Below are 15300 nucleotides of genomic sequence, written 5' to 3'. Positions count from 1 at the left end.
TGAATCACTAACTAGTTCAAGTTTGGCCTTGCAAAGGACCTGCCAATAGGTTATTATATGGCCGATGACAGAAGTGAAGAGTGTGTAGGAAGGAACTGACTCTGTGTGTCTCCACGATCTATTCCTCCCATGATTTTATGCAACTCTCTAAAATCACCCCGCAGGTTTCTATAGGTTTCCCCAGCTGTTTCATGAAGTGTAGCTGGTACTGCCACAACACTCTTCTCCCACCAACACAAAGTGGCGCATGTGCGGCAAGCTCTGTCACCGTATGGAGTCTTGTTCCAACCGTTGAAGTTGACCTCTCTGAGCAAGTTCCCAGCAGGGATGTCATCAAGGCAAATGTGTTTCATTTAGAGATACAGCACGCAAACACGCCGGTGGGGAAGTTAGTTGGAGTTTGGACTCGCTATTTGAAAAAGACTCTCCTCATGTGACCCCTGGCTCTTTTGCCAGTCCATTAGTTTGTGAATTCGCGAAGAAAAGAAATTGGATATGATGTGGGGAAGTTTAGTTTAGTTTCTAGTTTTGTTTCGAGATACAGCGCGGAAACAGGCCCTTTCGGCCCACCGGGTCTGCGCCGACCAGCGATCTCTGCACATTAACACTATCGTGCACCCACTAGGGACAATTTTTACATTTTCCAAGGCAATTAACCTACATACCTGTACGTCTTTGGAGTCCGGGGAGAAACCGAAGATGTCAGAGAAAACCCACGCAGGTCACGGGGAGAACGTACAAACTCCGTACAGACAGCACCCGTAGTCGGGATCGAACCCGGGTCTCCGGCGCTGCATTCGCTGTAAGGCAGCAACTCTAACGCTGCGCCACCGTGCAAAGTCTCGGGATAAGAATGTTATCCGGCCAAGCAGGAGGAAGGAGATGGTTATGCAACTATCTCCATCACCTCTGGCTAGATGCCGTTGATGGTATCAGGCGAGTTGCTCTGATGGCGAGCCTTTCATGGTTAAATAGCTGGTAGTCTGTGCAGGCTGTAGGATGCAGATGGCAAATGCCAGGCAATGCTCTGCGTTTGGGGTAGGGATATGCTTTACGTAGGTGCCCCAAATGACAAACACCATTGATAGGGTATTGTAACAACAAGGAACTGCAGATGCAGCTTCACCAAAACAAAGGACACAAAATGCTGGAGTAACAATCCTTATGACTGGAGAAGGGTTCATACCCGAGGATTCGCCCATCCATGTTCTCCAGCGATGCTGCCTGACCTGCTGAGTTATCACAGCACTTTGTGTCTTTATTGATCGGGTATTATTGGGAGTGGTGCATGAAGCCGAGCCTGAAGACGATGGTGGCCATCAGTCTGAAGTCTGAAGAAGGGTCTCGACCCGAAACGTCACCCATTCCTTCTCTCCGGAGATGCTGCCTGCCAGTCCCGCTGAGTTACTCCAGCATTTTGTGTCCATCTATGATGGTGGCCATGCTGGGTATGGCATTTGAAGATGTACACTCTAAGCGTGCCTTGACGTGATAGATCATTGAAATTGCTCGTACACCTCTTCAAGGTCCTTTGGATTCAACTCCTGGCATTGATCGCCACAGCTAACTGCGCCAATTGTCCTTGGGAAGATTATGAGGGGCATTCCTCATCTCAACACCATCCAGACCATTGTTAATCTAACCTCCAACAAAGCGTAACACTGTTCCTCTCATGATCTACAAAATCCTCTCATGATTTACAAAATCATGAGGGGAATAGATCGGGTAGATGCACAGAGTCTTTTACCCAGAGTAGGGGAATCGAGGACCAGAGGACAAAGGTTTAAGGTGCAGGGGAAAAGATTTAATAGGAATCCGAGGGGTAACTTTCTCACACAAAGGGTGGGTGGGTGTATGGAACAAGCTGCCAGAGGAGGTAGTTGAAGCTGGGACTATCCCAACGTTTAAGAAACAGTTGTACAGGTACATGGATAGGACAGGTGTGGAGGGTTATGGACCAAGTGCAGGCAGGTGGGACTAGGGTAGCTGGGACATGTTGGCCAGTGTGGGCGTTGGGCCAAAGGGCCTGTTTCCACACTGTATCAATCTGTGACTCTATGACTTTATAACTGGAATACAGTGCGCAGGCCATTACTCATATTGTGCTATTATTTGTGTAGGAAGGAACTGCAGGTGCTGGTTTAAACCGAAGATGGACACAAAACGCTGGAGTAACTCAGCGGGACAGGCAGCATCTCTGGAAAGAGAGAATGGGTGACGTTTCAGGCTGAGACCCTTCTCCAGTCTGAATAAAGGTCTTGACCCGAAACGTCACCCATTCCTGTCCCGCTGAGTTACCCCAGCATTTGGTGTTTATGTTTGTGTTTGTGGCGAGTCCAGAAGCGGGTGAGTGTTGAAGACGGAGTTTATTTGCATGGGCAAAAACCCCGTAACAAACGCAGTACTCACAACTATAAACAACCAACGAATACGTCTTTACTGGACGGAGTGCAACACTAGACTGCTTGTTTGTCTCTCCCGCGCTGGCACACCTCGTGACCTCGTTAGCCAATCCGAGGGTTCGAACTCCCAGCCAATCCCTATGTCCCTACATGCTATTATTTCCCAGGTTGGAATGATATCCACACTATAAAAAACTGAGAACACTTGGTGCCTTGGACTGAACGGTGGCATTGATGTCTCATAAAAGACGCGACATCAGTTTTAATATGTTACCAAGCAAACCTCGTGCAATGCAATACAAGTAACGAGGAGTTTTAGTTTAGTTTGGAGATACAGCGTGGAAACGGTGCCTTCTGCCCACCGAGCACACCCCGACCAGTGATCCCCGCACATTGACACAACCCTACACACACGAGGGACAATTTTACATTATACATTTACAGCAAGCCAATTAACCCACAAACCTGTGAGGCAGCAGCTTTACCAGCTGAGCACGTGTGCTGCAGAAGAAAGACAAGGCTATTTGTGACAGTTACAACAGGTTGCAAGTGTGTGGTTTTGAAAATCTCAGAGGGAATTAAAACTGCAAAGTGGAGCATACGTGGTTAGACTTGAAGGTTTTATATTTATAACTTCTATTTTTCTCTTCCTCATCTATGATTTAGAATGATCTTAAATGAATGTCACCAGCGACAGAGAGAAGGCCTGATTCAGATATCGGATACACTGAGTTGTCATTCTGCACGCATCTGGAATGGGGCCACTGGACTTGTATTCACTGGAGTTTAGAAGGATGAGAGGGGAATCTTGTAGAAACATGTAAAATTCTTAAGGGATTGGACAGTCTAGGGACAGGAAAAATGTTCCCCATGTTGGGGGAGTCCAGAACCAGAGATCACAGTTTAAGAATAAAGGGGTAGGCCAGGATTTTTTCTACTGGGAGGGGGGGAATGTTTTTTAAATTTATTTTTGCTGTCTCACTTTGCAATGTGTGAGAGTGTTAATATGATGTGAAACTCACCAACGTCTCGTACATCCCTTCCCCTGCTGCTAGTGCACGTGGCCATACTTGAGTGGCTCCCGTCAGGAGGCCGGCTTCGCTGCCGAGGCTGTCGGACACAGTGGAGAAGGGCAACCTTTGTCCCCCAAGGCTGTTCAGCCCCTCAACTCCCAACCACCCCTGTCCCTCTGCTCACCCTGCTAATCCCCCCCCCCCCCCAATAGTTTTTGTACTACTCTACGCGCCTTTGTAAATGGGACAAATACAGTGTTTTGAACTTGAACTTGGACTTGAATTTCTAAGCACTGCGTCATCTCCTGCGGCCTTTTGAGGACATTGTTTACTCTCGGCAACATCTCCACATATTCCACGCCTGGGACAAATGCTGACACCTCATGTTTTTATCAGGCCCCTTATAAACCCTTCCATGACAACTGGATGACAAATTCATTTTGAATTCAGTCTGATAAATGGTCCCGATCCATACATTTTGCACAGAAATGCTGCCTAATTACCAAGCCAATTAGTCTTCAAGCCTGAGGTAGACACAAAATAGCTGGGGTAACTCAGCGGGTCAGACAGCATCTCTGGAGAAAAGGGTCGAGACCCTTCCTCGACCTGAAACGTCACCTATTCCTTTTCTCCAGAGATGCTGTCTGACCCGCTGAGTTACTCCAGCTTTTTTGTGTTTATCTTCAGTTTAAACCAGCTTCTGCAGTGCCTTCCTACAAACCTAAAATACTTGTACGTTTTTGGAGTGTGGGAGGAAACCGAAGATCTTAGGGAAAACCAACGCAGGTCATGGGGAGAATGTACAAACTCCGTACAGACGGCGCCCGTAGTCGGGATTGAACCCGGGTCTCAGTGCAGTATGCGCTGTAAGGCAGCAACTCTACCGCTGCGCCACTGTGCCGCGCCTTAGTACTGAAAGTAACAAAGAGACAGTTATCAACAAAACAAAGCATATTTTACTGAAGGCATTGGACTTCCCTATACACTGGGATCAGCCAATCATCCCTGTCCCGCCCACAATTGGTCCAAAACGCCGCAGCGAGACTCCTGACGGGTACCCGTAAAAGGGACCACATCACCCCGATTCTGGCCTCTCTCCACTGGCTCCCAGTACGGTACAGAATCAATTTCAATACAATACTATACAATACAATATATCTTTATTGTCATTGTACAGGGGTACAACGAGATTGGGAATGCGCCTCCCATACCGGCGGCACGGTGGCGCAGCGGTAGAGTTGCTGCTTTACAGCGAATGCAGCGCCGGAGACTCAGGTTCGATCCTGACTACGGGTGCTGCACTGTAAGGAGTTTGTACGTTCTCCCCGTGACCTGCGTGGGTTTTCTCCGAGATCTTCGGTTTCCTCCCACACTCCAAAGACGTACAGGTTTGTAGGTTAATTGACTGGGTAAATGTAAAAATTGTCCCTAGTGGGTGTAGGATAGTGTTAATATACAGGGATCGCTGGGCGGCACGGACTTGGTGGGCCGAAAGGGCCTGTTTCCGGCTGTATGTATATGATATGATATGTTATGATACGATGCAATAATTTAATTAGCTAGTCAGTATTAATTTAAACAACCCAATGAAACAAATTGGGACAGTTTTAAAACAGAATAAAGTGCAAGTAGATCTGTGCCGGATCACTGAGCGATGTGACCATCCGGCTCAGCAGGACCGGTTCATAGCAGCTATGGCCCTGGGGATGAAGCTGTTCCTGAGTCTGGAGGTGCGGGCTTAGAAGGCCTTGTAACGTCTGCCCGATGGTAGAAGTTCGAACAGACTGTTGCAGGAGTGTGAAGAGTCTTTGTGGATGCTGGTGGCTTTTCTGAGGCATCGTGTGTTGTAGATGCCCTCCAAGGCTGGTAGCTGAGTTCCGATGGTCCTCTGAGCTCTATGGTCTACCCGCTGAAGAACTTTCCTCTCTGCCTCCGTTTAGCTGAGGTCCCACACAGAGATAAGTGTTAGGATGCTCTCTATGGTGCAGCGGTAGAAGGTCGTCAGCAGCTGTTGGGGTAGACCAGACCTTTTCAGTGTTCTTAGGTAGAACAAGCTCCTCCTATTCACATACAAAGCCCTAAACGGGCTTGCCCCCCACCCCCAAATCAAAAATCTTCTAACCCACCACTCTATCTCCAGATCCCTCAGGTCGGCCGACTTGGGGCTACTGACTATCCCGCGGTCTAGGCTTAAGCTCAGGGGTGACCGCGCTTTTGCGGTTGCAGCTCCTAGACTGTGGAACAGCATCCCTCTCCCTATCAGAACTGCCCCCTCCATCGACTCCTTTACGTCCAGGCTCAAAACCTATTTCTACTCCCTAGCGTTTGAGGCCCTCTGAGGGGGCGCTGTGAACTGTTTATGTATGTGCTGTTATGTTTGTGTGCCATTGTATGTTCGTTCTTCGTACCTGAACTGATGTACAGCACTTTGGTCAAGGTGGGTTGTTTTTAAATGTACTATACAAATAAAATTGACTTGACTTGACTTGACTCAGGATACAATAGTCGCTCAAGCAAAGCACATGGTCCACCAGATGGCGCCACCAGTTCTGGCTGCCTCGCCAACAGTCTGTCTGTCCTTCTACTTTTTTTTATTATTTTAAGTATGAGTTAAAGTACGTTTTAGTGTTTCTTGGTTTGTTTTATGTTGCAATTGGGAGAAACTTTTTTTTCAATCTGTTACCTCGACGGAGTTGCGAAGTTTCTCCGTGTCGTATCTCCGTCCCCACTGCGGCCTAACATAGAAACATAGAAACATAGAAAATAGGTGCAGGAGTAGGCCATTCGGCCCTTCGAGCCTGCACCGCCATTCAATATGATCATGGCTGATCATTCAGCTCAGTAGCCTGTACTTGCCTTCTCTCCATACCCCCTGATCCCTTTAGCAAAAAGGGCCACATCTAACTCCCTCTTAAATATAGCCAATGAACTGGCCTCAACTACCTTCTGTGGCAGAGAATTCCACAGACTCACCACTCTGTGTGAAGAAATGTTTTCTCATCTCGGTCCTAAAAGACTTCCCCCTTATCCTTAAGCTGTGACCCCTGGTTCTGGACTCCCCCAACATCGGGAACAATCTTCCCGCATCTAGCCTCTCCAACCCCTTAAGAATTTTATATGTTTCTATAAGATCCCCCCTCAGTCTTCTAAATTCCAGCGAGTACAAGCCCAGTCTATCTAGTCTTTCCTCATATGTAAGTCCCGCCATCCCAGGGATCAATCTGGTGAACCTTCTCTGTACTCCCTCTAAGGCAAGAACGTCTTTCCTCAGGTTAGGAGACCAAAACTGCACACAATATTCCAGGTGCGGTCTCACCAAGGCCCTGTACAACTGCAGCAGAACCTCCCTGCTCCTAAACTCAAATCCTCTTGCTATGAATGCCAACATACCATTCGCTTTCTTCACTGCCTGCTGCACCTGCATGCTTGCTTTCAATCACTGGTGCACCATGACACCCAGGTCACGTTGCATCTCCCCTTCTCCCAATCGGTCACCATTCAGGTAATACTCTGCTTTCCTGTTCTTGCCGCCAAAGTGGATAACCTCACATTTATCCACATTATATTGCATCTGCCATGCATTTGCCCACTCGCCTAATCTATCCAAGTCACTCTGCAGCCTCCTAGCATCCTCCTCGCAGCTAACACTGCCACCCAGCTTCGTGTCATCCGCAAACTTAGAGATGTTGCATTCAATTCCCTCGTCCAAATCATTAATATACACTGTAAATAACTGGGGTCCCAGCACTGAGCCTTGCGGTACCCCACTAGTCACTGCCTGCCATTCCGAAAAGGACCCGTTTATTCCTACTCTTTGCTTCCTGTCCGCCAACCAATTTTCTATCCACCTCAACACTGAACCCTCAATACCGTGTGCTTTAAGTTTGTACACCAATCTCCTATGTGGGACCTTGTCGAAGGCCTTCTGAAAGTCCAGATACAACACATCGACTGGTTCTCCCTTATCCACTCTACTAGTTACATCCTCGAAAAATTCTATAAGATTCGTCAGACATGATTTGCCTTTTGTAAATCCATGCTGACTTTGTCCGATGATTTCACCACTTTCCAAATGTGATGCTATCACATCTTTAATAACTGACTCTAGCATTTTCCCCACTACCGATGTTAGGCTAACTGGTCTATAATTCCCCATTTTCTCTCTCCCTCCCTTTTTAAAAAGTGGGGTTACATTAGCTACCCTCCAGTCCTCAGGAACTACTCCAGAATCTAAAGAGTTTTGAAAAATTATCACTAATGCATCCACTATTTCTGAGGCTACTTCCTTAAGCACTCTGGGATGCAGCCTATCTGGCCCTGGGGATTTATCTGCCTTTAATCCATTTAATTTACCTAACACCACATCCCGACTAACCTGGATTTCCCTCAGTTCCTCCATCTCTTTAGACCCCCGGTCCCCCGCTATTTCCGGCAGACGGTTTATGTCTTCCTTAGTGAAGACAGAACCAAAGTATTTGTTCAATTGGTCTGCCATCTCCTTGTTCCCTATGATCAATTCACCTGTTTCCGACTGCAAGGGACCTTCATTTGCCTTAACTAATCTTTTTCTCTTGACATATCTATAAAAGCTTTTGCAGTCTGTTTTTATGTTCCTTGCCAGTTTTCCCTCATAATCTATTTTCCCTTTCCTAATTAAGCCCTTTGTCCTCCTCTGCTGGACTCTGAATTTCTCCCAGTCCTCTGGTATGCTACTTTTTCTGGCTAATCTGTATGCTTCATCTTTTGTTTTAATACTATCCTTGATTTCCCTTGTTAGCCACGGATGCACTACCTTTCCTGGTTTGTTCTTTTGCCAAACTGGGATGAATACTTGTTGTAGTTCATCCATGCGACCTTTAAATGCCTTCCATTGCATGTCCACCGTCAACCCTTTCAGCATCAATCGCCAGTCTATCTTGGACAATTCACGCCTCATACCCTCAAAGTTACCTTTCTTTAAGTTCAGAACACTTGTTTCTGTATCGACTTTGTCACTCTCCATCCTAATGAAGAACTCTACCATATTATGATCACTCTTGCCCAAGGGGCCTCGCACAACAAGACTGCTAACTAACCCTTCCTCATTACTCAATACCCAGTCTAGAATGGCCTGTTCTCTCGTTGGTTCCTCGACATGTTGGTTTAGAAAACCATCTCTCAAACATTCCAAGAAATCCTCTTCCTCAGCACACCTGCCAGTTTGGTTCACCCAATCTATATGTAGATTGAAGTCACCCATTATAACTGCTGCGCCTTTAGTGCATGCATTTCTAATTTCCTGCTTGATGCCATCCCCAACCTCCCTACTGCTGTTAGGTGGCCTGTACACAACTCCCACTAGCGTTTTCTGCCCCTTAGTGTTTCGTAGCTCTACCCATATCGATTCCACTTCCTCCAAGCTAATGTCCTTCCTTTCCACTGCTTTAATCTCCTCTCGAACCAGTAACGCTACCCCACCTCCTTTTCCTTTCTGTCTATCCCGCCTGAATATAGAATATCCCTGGATGTTGTGCTCCCAGCCTTGGTCACCCTGGAGCCATGTCTCCGTAATCCCAACTATATCATAATCATTAATAACTATCTCCACATTTAATTCATCCACCTTATTACGTATACTCCTTGCATTGAGACACAAAGCCTTCAGGCTTGTTTTTACAACTCTCTTACCCCTTGTACGATCACTGAACTAACATCGAGGAGTTGGCGGCCTTTCCTGGAGACCGGCCCTGCGCTCCAAGCCGCGGGCGCGGCGCGGACGTTAACATCGCGGAGCTGCGATCCTTTGCCGAAGATCGACTGTGTAGAGCTCCAACCGCGGGGCCTGTGGGCTTTAACACCGTGAAGCCCGTGGTCTCTGGTAAGAAGAGGCCGACTCGGGAGCTCCACGCCGCGGAGAGTGTTTCAACCGTCCCGACACGGGGAGTTTCGATCATCCTGACGCGAGGGCCTCGGACAGTCGACAGCGGCGACCGCAGACGGTTCAACAGACCCGACCGCAGGTGAACAAAGAGGAAGTGATTGAACTTTATTACCTTCCATCACAGTGAGGAATGTGGAATCCGCTGTGGTGGATGTTTATGTTAAATTTTATTTTATGTGGCTGTGTGTCTTGTTGCTTTTCACTTAATGTGGCTGTATGGTAACTCATATATCACTGAACCTTAATTGGTACATGTGACAATAAATTGAATCTTAAATCTTGAATCTTGCTACCCTTTTTTCCTAAAGGTACTGATAAAATTAACACATTTCTCAAGAGAGACCCCATTCTAACAGAAGGTCTCCAGTGAACAATGCAGTTTTAGGCTCAGGTCACCAAGCCTGTCATTCACAGAGATACGTGACCTTCTGCGGTCAGTGTCTCCAGCTACACGACTCTCTCTCTCTCTGTGCGCTGGTCAAGGTCACCTTGAGTCTCCGCTTCCTCACCCCACGATCTTTCCAATTCTCCACCACTGATCCCTGCCACGTGACCCAGTGTGCTGCTCACCAGTCTGGGAGAACTCACCCAGTCCCGATCGTACATAGAGGCAGTTGCGATTGTCCAGAACCGACGCCTCTACGTCAGGGATCGATACACAGACACAGAGTTCTTGGTCGACACGGGAGCCATAGTCAGCATCGTATCGCCGACCGACCTCGCAGCCCGATCGGGAAAGAGAGGGCCTACTCTCATCGCGGTCAACGGTAGCCCTATCCGCACGTATGGTACGCGGGCAATGTCTCTGGCTTTCGGCACCCGCACGTACGAGTGGTCGTTCATTGTCGCGAAAGTCGGTCAGGCGATCCTGGGCACAGATTTCCTCTGGGCCTTTTCACTGGTTCCCGACGTCTGAGGTAAAGGCCTCTGACCCTCCGCTAGCAGCAATGAGCCCAGCTGCTCCACCGCTGGCCACCCCGCCCAGCCCGACTGTCCAGGCCGTTGTCACGGCCTCCGACCCGTATGCTGCGGTCCTGGCTGAGTTTCCGGAGCTGCTCGTTCAACGTTTCGACGCCCCTTCTGCCCGGCACGGCGTTGTCCATCACATTCCCACCGAGGGGCCCCCCATTTTCGCTCGGGCTCGGAGGTTGCCGCCGGACAAACTGATGGTGGTGCGTGAAGAATTCCACAAGATGGAACAAATGGGCATTGTCCGTCAGTCCGACAGCCCGTGGGCCTCTCCGTTGTATATGGTCTCCAAAGCATCTGGGGGGTGGAGACCATGTGGAGATTACCGACGCCTTAACGCCGTCACCACGGCAGACCACTACCCCATACCGCACACCCAGGACTACTCGTCGGGGCTGGAAGGTGCCATAGTGTTCTCCAAAATTGATTTGGTGCGGGGCTACCACCAGATTCCTGTGCATCCGGAAGACATACCGAAGACTGCCACGATCACCCCGTTCGGGTTGTTCGAATGGTTGCGTATGCCTTTCGGTTTGAAAAACGCGGCACAGGCTTTCCAGCGGCTTATGGACCATGTTGGTCGCGATTTGTCTTTTGTTTTCATTTATTTGGATGATATCCTGGTCGCCAGTCGCTCGGAGCAGGAACACCTGGTCCATTTGTGGACCGTGTTCCGGCGACTTCAAGACCACGGGCTCATCATCCACCTCTCCAAGTGTCAATTTGGCCTCCACTCTCTTGATTTTTTAGGACACCGGATCACCTCTGCCGGCGCCACAGCTTTGCCCAAAAAAGTGGAGGCTGTCCGTGCCTTCCCGCGGCCCACCACAGTAAAGGGGTTGCAGGAGTTCGTGGGGATGGTGAATTTCTACCATAGGTTCGTACCGGCAGCGGCAAGGGTCATGCGTCCGCTCTTCCAGTGTCTCGCAGGCAAACCTGTCGAGTTGGAGTGGTCCGCGGCCGCTGAGACGGCCTTTGAGGCAGGTAAAGTGGCTCTGGCAGACGCCACCATGCTCGTCCACCTCCGCCCCCATGGCCCTGACGGTCGATGCGTCGGACGTGGCGGTGGGAGGGGTTTTGGAACAGCAGGTGGATGGCAGTTGGCAGCCCTTGGCGTTTTTCAGCCTACAGCTTAATCCGGCTGAGCTGAAGTATAGCGCCTTTGACCGAGAGCTTCTGGCTCTCTATTTAGCTGTCCGCCACTTTAGGTATTTTCTAGAAGGCCGCCCATTTGTGGCCTTTTGCTTTTTCGAAAGTGTCCGACCCATGGTCGGCCCGCCAGCAGCGGCACCTGACTGCCATCTCAGAGTTTACTACCGATGTCCGACACGTCGCGGGTAAGCTTAATGCCGTTGCTGATGCCCTGTCCAGGCCAGCCATTTCCCCAATTTCAGCGGTGGAATGCGAGGTGGATTTCCAGGAGCTTGCGGAGGCACAGCACCTGGCAGACACTGCCTCAGCATACCAGTCCACCACTTCGGGGTTGAAGTTGGCCCAAGTGGCTTGCGGGCCTGCGGGTACAAAAGTCTGGTGTGATGTTTCCCTTCCCCGCCCTAGGCCGGTGGTGCCGGCCGCCCTTCAGCGCCGGGTGTTTGATGCCATTCATGGCCTGGCGCACCCGTCCATCCGCTCCACCTCTGCCTTAGTGGCCGCTAGGTTTGTGTGGCATGGCCTGCGGAAACAAGTAGCCGCTTGGGCCCGTTCCTGTGTTCCCTGCCAGACCGCTAAAGTTCACCAGCATGTCCAACCTCCGGTGCAGGAGTTTGCAGTCCCTGCGGTCCGTTTTTTTCATATTCACATTGATTTAGTTGGGCCTTTACCTTCCTCCAGGGGCTACACTCACCTACTCACGGTGGTTGACCGATTTACCCGTTGGCCGGAGGCTTTCCCGTTGTCCGACGCCTCCACCGCCTCTTGTGCCCGATCCCTTTCCCTCCATTGGGTGGCCCGTTTCGGTGTTTCGTCCGTCATTACCACCGACCGGGGGGTCCCAATTCACCTCTACCCTTTGGGCTACGCTAGCGGAGCTGTACGGTTCCCGGTTGCAGCCGACCACGGCGTACCACCCACAGGCTAATGGGCTCGTGGAACGGTTTCACAGGCAACTTAAGGCGGCCCTCAGTGCGCGGCTGGACGGCCCTGACTGGGCAGACCAGCTCCCCTGGGTCCTTTTGGGCATCCGTACTGCTCCAAAGCAGGAACTCGGAACTTCGTCCGCGGAACTGGTATATGGTGTAAGATTTGAGAAGTTTTCCCTCATTCTGAAATCAACACAAAACCAAAGAGCTGCAGTTTGGACATTTTAAACGAGAGACTGGGGCTGATAGCGGAGAAAGGCTGCAGTCAGTTTACCAAAGGATGTCACAATCTGTGGGTCCTAAAATGGCCGCAGGACCTCGTGACCAGCCACAAAAAAGGTAAAAACCTTACATCCCAGTCTCTAGGTTTTCTGCAAAGCCATGGCCAGAACAAAGGATGGGTATTGGCCATGCAGAAACCTACGGAACCAGGTCGGAGTCCAGACACTGGGGCGCTGACATCAGCATACTCACAATGCCCCAAGCCGACCTAAACAGTTCATCTCAGTGAGGGGGCACAATAGCCCATAGAAAACTACCTGGTAGGTGATGGGAAACCAGTTAACACCCATCACCTCACAATGAAATCCCAATTTACACCTTCTGGCCATCCCCGGTATCCCCGAACATAAGCGCAGATCAGAAGAAAACCTCATACATATCTTTTTGAACAAAGAGATTCCAAGATCTGGCGGGAGATAGGACGGGTCAGAAACAGTATAACTGGCCACTACTTTTGGATTTTAAACTCAAGAAGAAATACTGGAAGAAGAAGCTGAAGCTAGAAGAAAACCTGCAGGAAACGCAAGCAGGCAAGAAAACGAATGCAGGAGGAAGAAAAGACAGGCAAGAAAAACGGATGCAAGAGAGAGGAACAGGCACGCAACTCGAGGAGAAATACTGCCAAACGAACAGCCAGTAACTCCAGTAATAACCCCATGGTGAGCATGCACTTCAAATCCTACATATCCTGGACATAGTTTAGTGTAGAGAGGAGGGTGGTTGTGAATAAACGTTGGGTGTGTATTAAAAATAGGGTTTGGTCAAGGTTGCGATGCGTCGTGCGTTCCCCATCTGACAGTCGTGTATGTGTCTTGCAGAACTGTGTTTAAGAATTCATAAGTAAAAGGGTATTCGTGTATACGTTTTGTGTAACTGTGTGTGTTTCAAGAATTCAGCGAAGAAGGTATTCGGATATATGTCTCGTGGAACTGTGTGCTTTTAAGTTTTCAGCGAAAAGGGTATTCGGGTATATGTCTTGTGAACTGTGCGTTTTGTGATTAATAAATAAAAGATATTCATGTATTCGGTATGTGTATTATAGATATGTCTTATCGAACTGTATAATAAGTATTCATGGACAATAGTCCCAAGTGCTGAATAAAAGCCCTTTTCATTTAAACCCTGGTTTTAAAATCTGGTCTGGTTGAATTTTTTCTGCACTATAAGAGCTCCTGCATCTAAGCCCAGTGTCTAGAACCGTAAGGGGTGAGTGGGTCGAACCACTCACGGGGAACCAGTGTGCACGGCCTGGTCAAGGGATCAGAGCAAGGCACGGGGACCTTAGGTCGGGCGAAAGCTCGGCGCAGAAACCCCTTACAATGGCTCGCCACTCAGAGTGCCCGGGGATTTCCTTCCGGAGTCCTCTGGTCAGCAGCCCTCGGTTCCGTCGGTTTTGGCATCCCTCCGGGCGCGAGTGGGTTCCCTGGCTCCCGTTCCTACTTTGCGTCACGGGTGTCCCATGGTGCATGAACCGCCTGCCTTGAAGGACTGTGGATTTGTGTTTCTGCGCAGGGATGCCCATCGTTCCCCGTTGCAGAGGGTCTATGAAGGGCCGTTCCGCGTGTTGCTAACCGATACACACTAGGTGCAATTAACATTTATACCAAGCTAATTAACCTACAAACCTGCATGTCTTTGTAGTACGTGAGGAAACTGAAGATCCTCGAGAAAACCCATGCAGGAAACAGGGAGAACGTACAAACTCAATGCAAACAGCACCCATAGTCAGGTTTGAACCCGGGTCTCTGGCGTTGTAAAGCAGCAACTCTACCATTGATTATGGAAAATGAATAATCCCAATGGAATGGCTGCCTCTCTGCCAAGGAGTTGTGGTTTCAGGCACCAGTCCAGAGACGTTAGTGTAAATAGAGTTTGGATAGGAGTTCCACTCTGTGTGAGTCACCATCCTGACCATCAGCTATGATTCTCAGTCCCCATTCGTTTCGATGGCACAATTTCAAAGAGAAGGGTGGTGGGTGAATGGAACAAGCTGTCAGAGGAGGTAGTTGATGCTGGGACTATCCCATCATTTAAGAAACAGTTAGACAGGGACATGGATAGGACAGGTTTGGAGGGTTATGGACCAAGTGCAGGCAAGTGGGACTAGTGTAGCTGGGACATTGTTGGCCGGTGTGGGCGAGTTAGGCCGAAGGGCCTGTTTCCACACTGTATCACTCTGAGCAGAACTCCCCAAATGTTTTGGCTAATATTAATTCCCTGACTGACATCAATGAAAAAAAAACATGATATGGTCTTGTATCTTCTAACTTTTGTAGCACTTGCTTTGTGTAATAGATTATGAAGTTTACCACTTTACAGTAGAGAGAGCACATAATATTTTAGAAGCTGCAAAGGTCTCTGGAACACCCTGGGTTTGTGAATAATGGGTATTAATGTTCTTTTTGACTTGGACACCTATTTTTATTCATAGCCGTGTGGTGAAGAAACTCTGCACTATTTGCAGATCTAGAGTATTTAGACATGTTTCTTAAGATGATTCATTGCCGCACAGGAAGTTAATCATTTTATCTTTTTATATTAGTTTAGTTTAGTTTAGTTTAGAGATGCATTGGGGAAACAGGCCCTTCGGCCCACCGGGTCTGCGCCGACCAGCGATCCCCGCACATTAGCACTAT

General features: G+C 49.0%; 1 protein-coding gene across 13 annotated transcripts in view; it reads left to right on the top strand.

Annotated features, from left to right (window-relative positions):
• The window catches only part of atp2b2 (ATPase plasma membrane Ca2+ transporting 2), a 1022617-nt gene that overhangs the window by 746938 nt on the left and 260379 nt on the right, over positions 1 to 15300 (top strand). The gene's annotated exons all lie outside the window — the stretch shown is intronic.

Source organism: Rhinoraja longicauda, chromosome 17 (assembly GCF_053455715.1).
Source record: "Rhinoraja longicauda isolate Sanriku21f chromosome 17, sRhiLon1.1, whole genome shotgun sequence".
In the NCBI taxonomy this organism is placed as follows: Eukaryota; Metazoa; Chordata; class Chondrichthyes; order Rajiformes; family Arhynchobatidae; genus Rhinoraja; species Rhinoraja longicauda.
Note: the sequence above shows the minus strand (reverse complement) of the source record. Positions and strands in the feature narration are given on the sequence as shown.